The sequence below is a fragment of the Tachypleus tridentatus genome, chromosome 10 (genome assembly GCF_004210375.1).
Source record: "Tachypleus tridentatus isolate NWPU-2018 chromosome 10, ASM421037v1, whole genome shotgun sequence".
In the NCBI taxonomy this organism is placed as follows: Eukaryota; Metazoa; Arthropoda; class Merostomata; order Xiphosura; family Limulidae; genus Tachypleus; species Tachypleus tridentatus.
In genome coordinates, this window is record NC_134834.1 from 71902270 (window position 1) to 71918564 (window position 16295).

The following is a 16295-nucleotide window of genomic DNA, read 5'->3' on the forward strand; positions in this document are numbered from 1 at the left end:
TCACTAGTTCAACTGCTTATTGCAAGAACAAGACTTACAGAAGACATGCATAAACATTTTATAAACAAGAACAAGACATGCATAAACATTTTATAAACAAGAACAAGACTTACATAAACATTTTATAAACAAGAACTGAAGATTCAATAAAATGAAGATGCAAATATATTAAAATAAATCATGATGTGCAGTTGACATTTCAGCTAAAGAAAGCTGGTGATACCTGACTCGAATACTGTACGTTTAGGTGATATCATAGATGGCGAAACCTTTGATTGTAGAAACGAATATTCACTGTTATCCAGTATGTATGTATGTACATATATATATATATATGTAAGCATAAATATGGTCTAAACAGTTAACAATAACATCAAATAGAAAATACCAAATGTGTTATGAAATGGAAGATGTATAGTACAAAACAATACTTAACCAAAACGCTACATAAACAAAACATAGACATCAGGGCACGACTCTAATGTGTGGTATAATATGTGCCCTAGTTTTTGTAGGTGGGTGTGAAAGTAGAACCCACAAGGTAGTGTGGATACACAACAAAACATAGTCAAAAGGACATCGACTATAACGTGAGGTATAATGTGTTCTGGTTGGTTTTTTTTGGAGGGGACTCAGGAGTTGTTGTTTTTTTTCTAAATTTCGAGCAAAGCTATACACGGGCTATCTGCACTAGCCGTCCCTAATTTTGCAGTGTAAGACTAGAGGGAAGGCAGCTAGCCACCACCACCCACCGCCAACTCTTGGGCTACTTTTTTACCAACGAATAGTGAAATTGACCGTCACAATATAACGTATCCACGGCTGAAAGGGAGAGCATGTTTGGTGTGATGGGGATTCAAACCCACGACCCTCGGATTACGAGTCGAGTGCCTTAACCACCTGGCCATGCCTGGCCGACTCCGGAAGTAGGACCAACATAGCGGTGTATATACACAGTCGATCATTTTTAAACTTTATTCGCAAAACCTTGCACGAAAATACAAAAAGGTAAAAGTCAAATTAGAAAAATTGAAATCAAACCAAGAAAAGAAGGAAGATGTAGTTGCTGAGGCCCACCGTTCCACATCTGTATCACCTTTCACTGTCTGTTGACAGTTGCAGGAAACTGACTGCTTTCGGAAGAAAACATAAAAATAAAGTACAGTAGATAATATCACTTATAAAACATGTGCATCAGGTGTAATCTTTAAAGCACAAGAGATAATGTCACTTATAAAACATGTACACCAGGTATATTCTCTAAAATACAAGAGATTAGTAAAGATGAATTCTTATCATCTTTAAGGCAATAATTTTCAATGTTTTTGTTTTGAAGCATTCTAAATAAGTAGTGTAATTTTATACTAAGATAAATTTGTTTTATCTTATTGAAATATTTTTAACTTTAGATGTTCGTGAAGATATAAAAGCTTACAATTTGCGTAAAATATCTTGTCTAAAATTAGTTTATCTGTTGTCATTCATTTAAAAATAACTTTTATTAAAAGAAACATCACTTGTTGCCAAGAGAGTTTTCGAGAATCTCGTCTAATGAATATAAAAAATAGCTATAGCAATATCACTGGTTAGCTACAGTCAGTAAACTATAAGCCTAGGAAGCTATTATTGTGATTAACACTTATTAATCAGAAAAATTACAGAATTTTACTAGAAACGTTTACAGATTTCGAACATTACAAACCATTTAACTTCAAATAATTATCTTCGGACGTTAATATTTCTACGAGGACATTTGATATTGTCATCGGTGAAAAACGTAGGTGTACTTAAAGCTAGCTAACCGTCAAGAGAAGTGTACAGTTGTATCAACAAAGAATTAATTCGCTCATCGTGAACGTCAATAAAATATTCAGTTCCAAACCAAATATAAGACTCGATATTGTTTGTAAATTTGTGAAACTATTCTATGAAAATAATTATTTGTAATAATTATTGTTGTTTCTATATTAAAATATGTTTGTGTTAGGAAAGAAAATTGTGTGTATGAATCTTCTTGGCAAATTTCATAAATTTAATACATATTGTCATCCCATTAACTTCTAAATTAAATAAAATTTTCGTTTATATAAAATTGTAATACGTAGTAAAATAAATCGGAGACTCGGCTTAGAAAAATTATAATACGTAACATACTATAATATATTACAATAAATCTGCTAATAATTTAAATATTTATTTACCGTTATGCCCCACCAGCTAAGGCGTTTTATACTCTAAAATACCGATATTTTTGACTTTTGCAAATATACTCTTCAAAAAAGGAAACGCAAAAGCCAAAATATGAGACAAATTGTTAACAAGTTTATTCCGGGTAGTTCTGTATGACATGTGTGAAACTTTGCACATTCACTGCTGAACATCCAAAGTCTGCAAAGGCGAAGTCCACGCTCACTAGTTGAAGTTTAACGTCACTCAACGTCAATAACGAGTATGCCCCCCGTGAGCATCAATAACTGCTTGGCATCTCCTGCCCATGGAAGCGATGAGGTGACGAATCACATCCTGTGGAATGGCTGTCCACTCAGCCTGCAAAGCTGCTGCAAGCTGAGGTAGAGTCTGCGGTTGAGGTTGTCGCCGTCGCAAACGTCGGTCCAACTCGTCCCAAAGATGTTCGATGGGGTTTAAATCTGGTGATCTGGAGGGCCAGGGAAGAACGTTGATGTTGTGGTGTCTCAAAATGACAGTGGTGAGTCGGACTGTGTGAGGACGGGCGTTGTCATGTTGAAAAACATCGTTGACGTTCACCATGATGGGTTGCACATGGGGCCTAAGAATCTCGTCGACGTATCGTTGAGCCGTAAGATTCCCTCGAATGTGCAAAAGGTCTGTTCTGGCATTGTAGGCGATGGCAGCCCACATCATGACGCTGCCACCACAAAATCTGTCAACATCCTGCACACAGTTTGCTGCAAAACGTTCATCTCAGCGACGGTAAACACGGGTCCTTCCATCCTGCCTACGAAGCATAAAACGTGATTCATCGCAGAACCAAACATGCCTCCATCGTCGATGAGGCCATACCCGATGTGCCCGAGTCCACTGCAGCCGTGCTTGACGATGTTGCTGGGTGAGGATGACGCCTCTGACTGGACGTCGAGATCGGATTACTGCATCTCGTAGACGGTTGCGTACGATCTGATCGGAAATCCTACGCAGCCCTGGTATGGTTGAGGCAGTAGACGTCGCAGTGGTGGTCCTATCCCGAAGGTGACGTAACCGGATGTTGCGATCTTGTGCGGGCATGGTTACACGAGGTCTGCCCGATCGTGGACGGTCACGAGTTGATCCATGTTGTTGGTGACGATTCCATAGCCTTTTGATGGTGCTTGGGTGGAAATTCACAGCTCTGGCAACATCTGATCGAGATTCGCCTGCTTCCAAGCGACCAATGGCATTGTTGCGTTGTGCTTCAGTCAGTCTTGGCGTAACTGTATTGCGTGTCGGTGTCTTAACACTGAGCTATGGAAACCGAGAACCCATCACTTTTATAGGGATTTTGCACATGTTGCACTTGCAGAACATGCAGATCTCTCAAACAAATTTATTGGACACGCATGCGTTTTGGCGAAAGATCCTTTGTTTTCCTCCGTTTTCAAAGTGCACAACTTTAATTGTCATTTTGGTCTGACAATCAGTGCCTTAACACGTGTAACATCACATACTCTGAGCTTGTAACGTTATTACATATATTTCTCTTTTAAATAACAAAAATATCCCTTTTGCGTTTCTTGTTTTGAAGAGTATATACTGTTGCACTAAATTTGTTTATCCAATATTCGCCGTATTGTTGAGGATAATACTTGTCGAACAAATGATGTTATATCAGTGATTTATAAACATACATAAGAGAAATGTTATCCTTAATTTTAGAGCTACTAAACTTAAACCGGACAGAACGTGACTCCATGACAAGTAAAGGCCAAACACGTTCAATTCAGTCATAAGGAAACATTTTGGCGGTTTGTATAGAATTATGCTATGCAACATTTATTACAACTTTTAAATGTATTTGTTAGTACAAAACACGATCCATAATATCTGTGGATAAGTAAGCCTGAGTTTATTAAAGTTATAAGAAATCACTGTGGCCTACTGAATGTCATTGTAAAAAACTCTAACGGTTATCTTGTCTAGCATCGTAAACAATCAACTACACTATGAACGATTGTTTTAATTTTCATAGCATATATCATATTCATCATACATCAAGTGAACCTGTGTTTCAGGTTTCCACTGAAGAACTAGGATCTCATTACGAAATGGATTATAAATTGAAAAAAATGCAATTGTTAGCTAACTTTATGTAGGAGGTATTTTGAAGAATTTTACGTAATTAGGTCATTCCATGTCAAATCATCCAGCTAATAAAGCTATGATGTGACCTAATACCTGCCACAGTTTTGCATTTTTCATAATGCTCAAGTAGATCAAACTTTACACAATTTTGCAGGACTGATTCCTGACTGACAAGAAAGAACTGAATGCCCTGAATGTGGTCCTTTGCCCAATGGTACATATCAGAGACACTTAAGATTTGATAATTTATTATATTTCACAACCTTGATTTTTTTTTAAGATCATGTTCAGAGATGTAAGAATATATGATAAAGGCTGATTAGAATATTTCAATGGGATTCATACATTATTTCGAAATTGTATGGATATATTTGCACACAGTAACACACCTGAATTGAAGTTTTTTTTGTCAAGTAAACAATGTATGGTCAGAGGATACTTTAAAAATTATAACTAAAAAAGTAGCCTGAAAACTATCCTGATATTTTTGTAGATCATATTTAGAGATGTAAGGATATTTGGTAAAAATCTCAAAAGGCTGAATAACTGATGACATGGTCAAACTGTGGCCTAAAGTAGGGCTATTTTTAGCTAAATCATAAAAAGTTGGATGCAACTACATTTTTTTACAGAAGATCTAATAGACGTTTAATTACAAAAATTGCTGATTTATCAACTGATATGTTATAGGAAATTTGAAACAAAAATTCAGCTTTGTATCATATTAAGTCTTAGAGCTATGGCTTATTAAATAAACTAATGTTTTTTACGATTTTGTGTTTTCAGGTTATTTTACAGCCTCACTATGAAAATCCTAAGAAAGGTAAACTTGATTTGAGACTATTTTTGAATTCTAAGAGATTAATTCGATCAGTGTAGCAAATGTCAGCCTTCTACTACCATTACTCTTGCAGCTTTAAGCAGCCAAAGTTGCCCGAAAATAAATTCGCCAAAACAAAAATTACTTAAATTTTACAGGGCTGTAGATCAGAAACTATTAGAGATATTGATCTAATCTTTGGCAATTTTTCATTATATGGGTAGATGAGCACATGTGAATTTTTTCAAAGCATTCTGCGGGGGTCACCTGGAAAATTCTCCAAAATCTGGATGATTTGACATGGAATGACCCCATTATGATTCGAACTAAACTAAGAAACGAAAGAAAGAATAGAATTATAACTGCAATCCCTGTCCACATTCTAAGGAAAAATGTAATTAATAACTTTCAGTTATACAGCATCTACATTTGCATTGAGTTCTGTGGTCAAATGACATTTCATAAACAGAGTGATTCAATTATTCTCTTTAACAGTATTTCTAAAATATCGAAATTTCAGATGTGGCATCAATCATACATAAACATAACTAACCCTAGCCCAAGAAAGTTGATGACTCCGCTATAGTGCCCAAGTCTTAAAAGGTTGAAAGAGAATCAGTGGTGGATTAGAACAAAAACAGCTGAATACATGAGCTTTATGAAAATGGTAAGAGCTAAACTCAGCACTGTTGATAAGAAATTGATTGGTAAGTGACTTGATAGAGTTTTGTTGTTACTGTTAAAGGAATATAATAATGAATTGAAAAAGAGCTCCGGTGAAATGAGATCAGAAAATATGCTTTCATTGTACGAGGTCTGTTCAAAAAAACGCGGACTGTTTGAATTGCGCGGCTCCAGTTGGTTCCAGGGGAATCCGCTTGGTGTCGCTAGGTTCGCACAGATCAGCTGATTACGACGCCATTTCCCGATTGCAGATATCTTCATTTGTGTATTAGCTACACGGTTTCAAGTGAAGTGCGATTTTTTCGTTTGGCGGATTTGAGAATAAATGACCTGAAGGAGCAACGACTTGCTGTGAAATTTTGTGTTAAACTTGAAAAATCTGCGACTGAAACTTTTGCTATGCTTAACACGGCTTACGGTTATGTTGCTATGAAGCGTACGGCATGTTTCAAGTGGCATGAACGTTTTAAGGATGGTCGACAGTCCATTGAAGATGATGAGCGTCCTGGACGTCCTTCCACGTCAACTGACGACCCACACGTCGACAAAATTAATACCCTGGTGCGGGCAAATCGACGTCTGACTGTCAGGAAGCTTGCTGAAGAGTGTGGGATATCAGTTGGATCTTGTTACGAGATTTTGACCGAAAAATTGAAGATGCACCGCGTTGCTGCAAAATTTGTGCCTCAGGACTCGTGAGTTTTTGGCCAAACACTCGATGACTGTTCTTCCTCACCCCCCCTACTCACCTGACCTTGCTCCTTGCGATTTTTTCTTGTTCTCCAAACTCAAAAGACTCTTGAAAGGAAGAAGATTAAGAGATTAAGGCAAATGCGACGAAGAAGCTGGAGGACATTACAAAAGAAGCGTACCAGGACTGTTTCAACAAGTGGAAACACCGTTGGGATAAGTGTGTGCGTTGGGGAGGAGAGTACTTGGGGGTCCCAGACCTGTAACTTCTAAATAAAGTACATTTTTTTTTATGACGTCAGTCCGCGTATTTTTTTAACAGACCTCGTATATTGTTATTCGTTACAAACGTACATGGGCTTGCAGAAATAGTTAAGTTTCTACATAAGAAGATATTCCATGCCTGGTCCCCAGATCTTGCCAAAAAGCCAGGTTTTCTCAAGAAAATTTCGTAAGAATACGAAACATAAGCAGAAGAGTGAACAAATTGCATCATGGTTTCTGCTCGCTGATCGAAATGAGAAAAACTCTGTGGACTAATTGGATCTTGGCCAAGATGATAATATTCCAATGACAAAAAACGCATTTTAGAGCTCTCTGTTGTAAAAATATGAGATAGAAACTTCCCAATGAAAACTTTTTTTTTAATTTCTAGGTTATATATTTCCTTCATACTAACTTTATAATATAATTCCTTTTCAAATTGCATGGAACTGATGAAAGTTTTTGGGATAAGTTGTGGTGGAAATGATTTCGATAATATTGAGATATGGATCGAGCATCTTCCTCATTGAATGTTTTTTAAAATTTATACATTTCTTGATGCTGTACATATGCCCAAAATAATGAAAAAATTCTTGGAGGAAAAAAATTTAGTCGCTAAATGAAAGAAAGCTATCTAACAGTAACAGTACTTTGAAAAGTTGCACTAAAGCGATGGATTGAATTGTGCAAATGTCTTGAAAGAGCAACAATTCGAATGGAGGAGACAGAAAATTAAAGTAAATGTTGCCACACAGAAATCCAGCAATTACGTCGCCAATGTGTTTTAATTTTGTAAGGCGTTTGGAATTCCAGAATTCTTTTATGTTGAAACAACAATTGAATTCACCAGAAACATTGTTTAATCTTTTTATTCTCTCGACTCGCGTCATCGGGAAGTAAGGTTGATATCCGATACAATAATCAGAATACTGTTAAACAAAAAGTTCCTTCCAAATATTTTAAGAATACGATGAAACACACGGGTATGTCTTACATATACGAGACCAAAAGAAAGGTGCCTGCATATGGTCTCATTTATAATCTCATGAACGTAAAATATACGGATGAAGACTTTGTCCAGAATGCATCTCTTACAGTTAGATATCTCTTTATCCAAATATTCAGCCAGGATAATCTAAAATTAGTTTTACTTCCATTAAAAAATAAGGATGAAACAATAACCTAACTGTATTAACATTTAATTCTGTTTTCTAAAATAGTTCACTGCTAGGAATTCACCTTTTTTTATGAGAAAATTGTGACACAAATACTACAACTTCTGACTGTTGAGTCCCATCCCTCAGACAAAGACAACCCAAAATTATACAGACAGATATAAACAGGGATCGTATTTATCTCAATCTTATAGCAGCATGCACAAAAAAAATGTCTTCGAGTATACTGAAAGATGCGTTACACTCTATTACAGGCTTAAGAGTAATTTTCTAAATGCAACAACCGCTTTTTTGCTAAAGAAGAGTAAATTGGGACTCATAAAAGTTAAGGATTCCCCAGCTAAAATAACCCATTTGTGGTCAAATTATTATGATGATAAGAAGGTTCTGAGAGGGTTCTATAATGGCGTCACGAAAGCTAAAATAAACTTTATCGTAAATGTCTAGTTACAAATATTGGAACTAATTCAGATTAGTCTATTTATGTCCTGTGAGAACCTATTTACAAGCAGGAAATTTAATGAGCAATGATATTATAACATGTGAATTAAAGGACTTCTCATACAGTTCTTCAAAGTACGCACACATCACATGTATACAACAATTAGTGAAAGAGATAGGGGAAATAACACCCAGCGGCAGTACAATCAATCTTATTTAGGGGACAGTAATTAATAAAATATTGATGAAAAATTGAGACATTACTGATACTTGTGGTAAAAACAATGAGTAAAGTACTTTTATATAACCGGGTTCAAGTACCGTAGTGCTCGGGAAAAATCTAATATCCTATCTTTCCATCACAATAAAAAGAAGTTAATAAAATACTTTCTTAGGCTACAATGTATTTCAAAAGATGTTTTATTGTTTTGTGTGATGTTCTCGTGTATTAAATTAACAATATATACCATGTAGGTCTACGTCAAGAATAAAAATTGCAATATTAAATTCATTTCACTAGTTCTTTGTCAAATATCTTTGTATTTTTCTAGAGATTGCAATAAGCTTAAACAGTCGAGTGAAATTATCAGCTTTTATGAACAATAATTTATAATCTAGGACAACATCGCTTGTAATCCTACAGCTAGGCCTGAAGAGACATCACTACGGTCTCTTTTCTTCGACAAATATACGTGTTGTGTATGCTGTCCTGGATTACCCCGTAGACAGACTAAGCAAGTGCTTAGGGCACCAGTAAAACTTTGTTGCACTTCCTTACACTCCAATGCACAATATTCTCCCATTTTCATTCTCTTTTATTACTTATCCTCACCTAAACCAGGTCTGCATTGATCAATATAAAATTTAGGAAGTTCTACGTGTGTTTTCAATGTACATTGTGTATAACTCCGTAATTCAATCATTTTATTTCATCATACATCTAAGTTTTGTTTCATTTCGAAAGATAAACGATTATTTTACAATTTAATATTGTTTTATTTCAAGTTACATATATGTGGGGCACCATAATCTTTTCAGTGCTTAAGGTCTATAAAGACTTTAATCCGCCCCTGTGTAAATGGCTCTGTTCAGTAGTCTGTCTTTTTTTTTTTATCATGGCGTCAAATTTCATTAATTGACTTTCACTAAATCTTTACCTGAAGACGGTTGCTGAAATTACGACCCGAAGCTTGAGAGTTAAAATAAATAAACAGAAAATGAAATGTTGCACTTATGTCTTAACAGTGTGTGTGTGTGTGTATATATATATATATATATATATATCACTTAGTAGATGTGTGTGATATATATCACTTTAGAAAATTACGTCGGTATCTAAAACTGTTAATGATTGTGTTTTTGTTCGGTTTTTCTAAATCTAACAGTGCATATAAATTCGAGTTAAAGCAATATTATTCCATTTACTAAATAAAAAACAATATTACATGTTGTAGATAACAAATAAACAGCAAAATAAGCTATATTTGTACATTTAACTAAAAGAGAGTAAATGTCGAAGATGCCAACCTCGGTCTAACAGAACACCAAGAAAAAGGCATTATGTATCCCTACATTACCACCACAATAGGTCTCGCCACATCTTATAACCTCCCCCCCCCCAATAGTTTGACCAGAATTCGAAAAATAAAACATAACTTTTAATGTGAACTAAGCGTGAACATCTTTTTAAACGGTATCTAAATCTGGAGCTTGGCTATATTTTTCCTTCAAATCACGGTTGAATATGGTTAAATATGAAATTTATTTAGTATAAGATAGAAATCTATTTGCTTTTCTTTGATAAAGATATTGTTCAGAAATTATGTTTTAAAAGCAGATTTTTTAAATTAATTAAGTTTTAATTAGTATTTAAGACAGCGGTATTTCTAGAAAAATAAACTGTAAATACAAAAGTTTATTTTTTATTTCAATGCTGTTATCATTCGCAATAAATACCTCATGATTTTTCATCGGACTATAAGGTAAAAGGTTCTTCTTGCAAACACTAAGACAACCCTAGGAAATTATTTCGATTTATACTTAAAATTTTGTACCGAAATCTCTCTTCCAACAATTGTCCTCCGCTGGTACAGCGGGAAGTCTACGGATTTTTACAATGTTAAAATCAGGGGTTCGATTCCCCTCGGTGAACTCAGCAGATAGCCTGATGTGGGTTTGCTATAAGAAAACACACACTTCCCAGAATCACTGGATACTAAGTACTAACATTGTTCCAAGAATAACCTAAGTCAATATTTCTGATCATAGACTATTTCATTCCACCAGCTGAAGAGTTACTCAAGCTTTAAAATATCTCTGGAAATGTTGCATAACTGTTATAAAACGTGCAAGTAAATGCTATAGAACATCTTAGGATGCTTATTGGTAATAGTGCTTGTTCACAGTAAGTAAGAGGAGGTGACGAGCTTTTCGCTAAATTTCTAGTCTAACATATAACAAAATATGTTCTGTAATTTAAACTCGTAATTTTTCTACAGTTACAATTTACTTTCGAACTCTTTTTTCAAATTTATTATTTAAAGTGATTCCACAAGGATTACACAATACGTCCTCTGGTGGGTTAGCCTTACAACGCTAAAATTCAAGGTTTGATTTCGTACAATGAACACATTAGCACGATGTGGCTTTGCATTAAGACAAACTTTACAACTGTCTAACAATACATTACATGGCTAGATAATTTAATTATAACAGTTGTTAATTTTCTGTCTATATGTGCTGGTGTTATAATATTTCGTTGTTATATTGAGAAAGACAATCTAGTAAATATTAATATATGAAATAATATGATAAATTTTCCAAAAGACAGAGCATGGGCGAAAATACAGTTCAGGAGTGGTAATATTACTATGGTAATAGTTTTTATTTGTTGAATCTCGCGCCAAATTTCTCGAGGACTCTGCATTAGCCGTCTATAATTTTAAAGTGATAAACTTGAAGAAAGATAGCAATTGAACCATAACCACCTCCAACACTTGATCAACAAATAAAGGAATTTAGCATGACAAAATAACACCCTCACGGCTGAAAGGTTCGATGACGGAATTCGATCCCGCAACTTGAAGATAGTGAGTCGAGTGCCCTAACCATCAGGTCACGCTAGGTCGAGGGGCAATATAACACAAAATATACAGTTGTTTGATGTGCTTCAAACAACGTGCCATGTCTCTCTTCAGTTATCACAAGGTGTGTAATTATATTCTACGTGTCCCCCAAAAATTACTTAATCCGAAGCATAAGTCAGCTATTTTTAAGTGTAAATAAATTTGAAGAATCAAAGCGAGTCTGATTTCTCGCTTGCAATCTGTATATAGAGAATGTAATACATACGAATATCTTATAGAGAGTCAAGTTTAAGTCAAATATGGAAAGCTTATTTACCTTTTTGAAACTCACTATTTCGATCAGGTAGTCTTTTCATTCCTCGAGCTCGTGCAGTCTCACCCACTGAAGTCACGGTGCTCAAGTTTACGAAAACCAGCAAGAAGCATAGAGCAATAGGACGAGCTCTTCCAGACTCCGCTTTCAACCACATCATCTCTACTAAAGTATTCCCTGATGGAGAAGTACGAGTCGATCGAGAATTTTAAATCTGTATTACTTAAGGCTTTGCACGTCAATGACGACACACGTGGTTGTACCTACACAGAGCGCGGCTGAAACGAACAGGGCTTTTGAAAATCCTTACATTTGAACAAGGTATAAAAAATTCTAGACTCAAGTTTCACAGATTAAGTTCATGTTCGATGCGTCTACGAAGATTGATTCCAAAAAAGTTTTGAACGATTCACTTTACGATAGTCATTCGAAATCAAAGAATTTGGTCCAGTATGTAACCAAATTAAAGTCTCTTTTCTTCCCCCTTTTAGCGAGTCAACTTAGAGGAACATTCAGAATAAAAAAACGTTTCAGGGGTGCTTACCTTCTCAATAAATTTTATAAATGTATTTTATTAATTTATCACTCAGTTCTTCCGAAATTATGTGATATTCTAAGTGTTCTCTAAAAAAGAGATTTTCAATGGTTGTTAACAAGTCGAGAATAAGAGATTAATCCATGCTTTTTATCCCCATGTGACTTGAACATTTTTCTTTATAAATACTAGAAAAAAAAGGTTCCATAAATATTTCTTACCTCCCGTCCCCTTTGTCCACACAAGTGCGAATGACTTTTGAATATACGTTAGGTTAAAAGTTTTCAAAAGTTAAAGTAACTCGAGTTGTATAATGATGGAGCAAAAAGTAAGTGAAAGATTGCCACTTTATTATCTGGGTTAAATCCTAAGTAACGAGCTATCTGATTGGTTCTCATCAAGGCTTTGTGTCATTGGTTGTAAGGAGTTTTATCAAAGTGGTCAATCAGTAAAAATACGAGAAAGCGTACTTCTGTCACGATAGAGGTGACGCCTGTACAGCTGAAAAGAAGTTAACATTAATAGATAAAAATATCTCCCACAGGGAATAAGAAGTTAAAAAAAACCGAAAACGGGTGTATTTAAAAAATGTGTTGTCCGTATTTTTTATTAGTAAATATTATAGAAAAATATTTATTTTAAATAAAAACGTCCTGAGGAAGTTAGTTAGAAACTGATATTATTACATAAACTAACATTAAAGATAATTTAGTGAGAAGTAGTTTTATATTACAATTGAGAAGCCTGTGTACATATATTTTAAACCATGGGCAACTTGAAAGATATACAGACGAATAAATAGTTTCTTTGTTTTATTACAGCAAAACCACATCGAGCTCTCTGCTGAGTCCACCGAGGGAAATCGAACCGCTGATTTTAACATTGTATTTCCATAGACTTACTGCTGCTCCAGTGGGGGACAAGATAAATAATTAAATAGTAGTTAAAAAAATAAACAAACAACTACATATTGAGAGTAGCATAAAATTATATTATGATTTAATTACATGCTCCACAGTAAGTTTTTGGGTTACGATTAAACTATCATTATAATCTAACTAAATGATCTATAAGACGTTTATGAATTAACACAAAAATGTCATTATAATTTATGTAGGTGATCCACGAAAAGTTTATTGGTTAACATAAAAAATGTTTTTATAATTTAGCTGGATGATCAGCGAGAATTTTATAGATGAACATAAAAAAGTTTATTAGAATTTAAGTAAGCGGTCCGCAAGAAGTTTATAGATATTACTCACAAACAGAGAGACAAATAGAAATACCATACATTGAAATGCCAAAAGGAAATTTAAGGTTGACTGAAAACCAAAACGAGAAGAAAGATCAGCATTTAATTTCTTCTTTTTATTTTTAATTCAAACTATTAAATATCAAAAATATTTTAAATTCAATAATCTGTTTTCAGACGATTAACCATCAGAATTATCTGTCATTAACAACACATTTCAAACAGGATCTTAGGTACAAACATCTTCAACCAGAGGACAAAATATTTGTCTTAAATGCAACCTGGAGTGGCAGAGCCTTGTGGTTAGTGTTCTGCAGTTTGAAGAGTCTACGGTATGAACTGCAATATACCACTTTGGAGGAATTATAACAGCGACAGTCAGTCTCTACATTAAATATAAAATAGCACTATAGACATTTGACTTGGCTGTCTGCCATTTTCTTTTTCAACTCTGAAAAAGATTTCAAACTGAATTTGGTATGACTCCAATACCACATTCCCATTATAGTCCATCGGTTTTTCCTTTGGCTGGTGTTAAATTAGCCAGCTAAATTCTGGAAGGAGGTTTGGCAATATTATGACTAGAGTAATTCAGGAAGATCGGTCAGTAACAAGTGGTGATAATAGGTGTAGACCAGATAAGTCCTTTTATTCCATATCTGGCATTAGATGGTGTTTTCAGTTGGAAACCTAGAGAAACTTCAGAAAGAAATGTAGCTGGTTTAATCTTCACATTAAATAATTTGTTTCCCAAGTGTTTTATTCTATCACTAAAGTTCTTTCTATCTCATTCATGATCCTCTCTACGTTCTTGAGTATGTTGAGTATGTCTTTACTTCATCCTCATCTTTATGTGCGTCTTGAAATTTAACAATCACAGCTTCACTGCACTTCTTTGACGTTCTTGTTCACCTGTTCAACCCTGTTTTGGTAATTCCTCTATATGTCCCCTAGAACGTCAACGATCTTGTCTTCAATCAAATATATTTTTGATTTTTCTTCAAATATTATATTATATTATATTATATTATATTATATTATATTATTCTATATTATATCTCTTTCGTTTGACTCCTCTCTTCTAATTTTGTCACTTTCTTCTATTCTTTCTTTTTTTAATTTTCTATTACTTTCTTCTTGGTCTGTTTCTAATTTTCTATCATGTTTCTCCTCGACTTGTATCAATAATTCCGTCATCTCATGTAACGCTCAAATCTTACCACTTGAGTTGGTGATCGTTATCTCTAACAACTGAAGTTTTATTTCAAATATATTTAAAGTCCTATTCAGTTTCCACAAAAATATTCCACTTCTGAGTAAGTATTTCTGTCTTTTTTTTTCAATTGTCAAGAGAAATTAATTCAGCGTCAAGTTTATTTCATGAGATTAAATCAGTTTCTATCTCTCTTTAAACATTTCAACAAGATTAAACCACTTTTAAACTATTATAAAATGGTTAGGGTTAGGTTTATACTATATATATAAAAAAAACAACGTGTACAAATTAGCGCGTAACCTTTCTTCTATTTCAGCCCCCCGCTAGTACAGCGGTATGTCTCCGGATTTACAACGCTAAAATCAGCGGTTCGATTCCCCTCGGTGGGCTGAGTAGAGAACCCTATGTGGCTTTGCTATAAGAAAATACAAACACACTCTTTTATTTTAACAACCTGACGCTTCACGAAACATTATAATCTACTCTTCTTATAGATATTTCTAGGACTAACTAGAACTTAATGTCGTATTACATTACCAATGACTCGTGTCTCCCTCTAGCTAACAAATACATCGTGACATTGAAAATATAGTTAGCAACAGTACAGTCTTCATACTACTTAAATGAGACTCAGTTTTCTAAATAATACAGTACTTTCTTTTTTCAAACACTGAATCAGAATATTTGTGATAATTAAGACCAAAGCTCGAAACAAACAAACTATAAGTGGTAATAAATAATATTTAAACATCATCCATTTTATAATTCGCCTTTAAATGTAATGTAATAATTTTATTACACTTTTAATTGTTAAAAGTTGTCATCAAAATATGTTATAAATGAAGAGGTTTTTAATATAGACAATATATTAATATAAGTACGTTTCTCTTCGTTGAGCACGGCTTGCTTGTAATTTACATCATGGAATATTTTTACAATTCATTTTCCAGTAAGCTTATCTGTGATGATGTTTGATGCTGTTTTGGTAAACTTGTGGGTTGTTACGATCTAAGAAGTAAAAACCCGGTGTTTATTTGGAAACTATATAATAATATAAATAAACACTTATGTGCATTATGTAACATTAGGTCATCACCGTGCACTTGGTTTATTTAAACTTAATTGACTTTAACTTCATCAGCACTGAGTTTACCCGTGGAGTCGCGCGTGCGCCAATCTAGATTAGCTGCGCTTTTAATAACGTTCACACATGCTGTTAAAAAAAATTAAAGACACGAAATGGGGAATATTAGTGATTGAAGTTTAACAAGCTGTATAATATTAAGATGATTTCTGTATGAGCCTCCGCTGAGTATTAGTTAACAAATTTAGTGGACGGGAAAATTAAAACCTTGATTATATTCAACATGAATCATGTTTTCAATAATCAGATAAAAATTATACCTAGTTAGAGTCTATAAAAAACACGTTAATATGTACTTCCTGTTTGAGGTTCTGATTAAATCTTCCACAGCAAGGTGGAAGAAACAGTGTATCTCCTG

General features: G+C 34.3%; 1 long non-coding RNA gene across 2 annotated transcripts; it reads right to left on the reverse strand.

The window, feature by feature from the left end:
- Window positions 1–960: 960 nt before the first annotated feature.
- On the reverse strand, window positions 961–12737 carry LOC143229543 (uncharacterized). 2 transcript variants are annotated; one of them, XR_013015929.1, is made up of 3 exons: window positions 12547–12737; window positions 11794–12068; window positions 961–1133 (listed from the first exon to the last, which is right to left on the reverse strand). It is a non-coding gene; the product is annotated as an uncharacterized LOC143229543 (long non-coding RNA). The 2 variants fall into 2 exon arrangements; XR_013015930.1 differs by having other exon boundaries at window positions 961–1130; window positions 12547–12728.
- Window positions 12738–16295: the final 3558 nt, after the last annotated feature.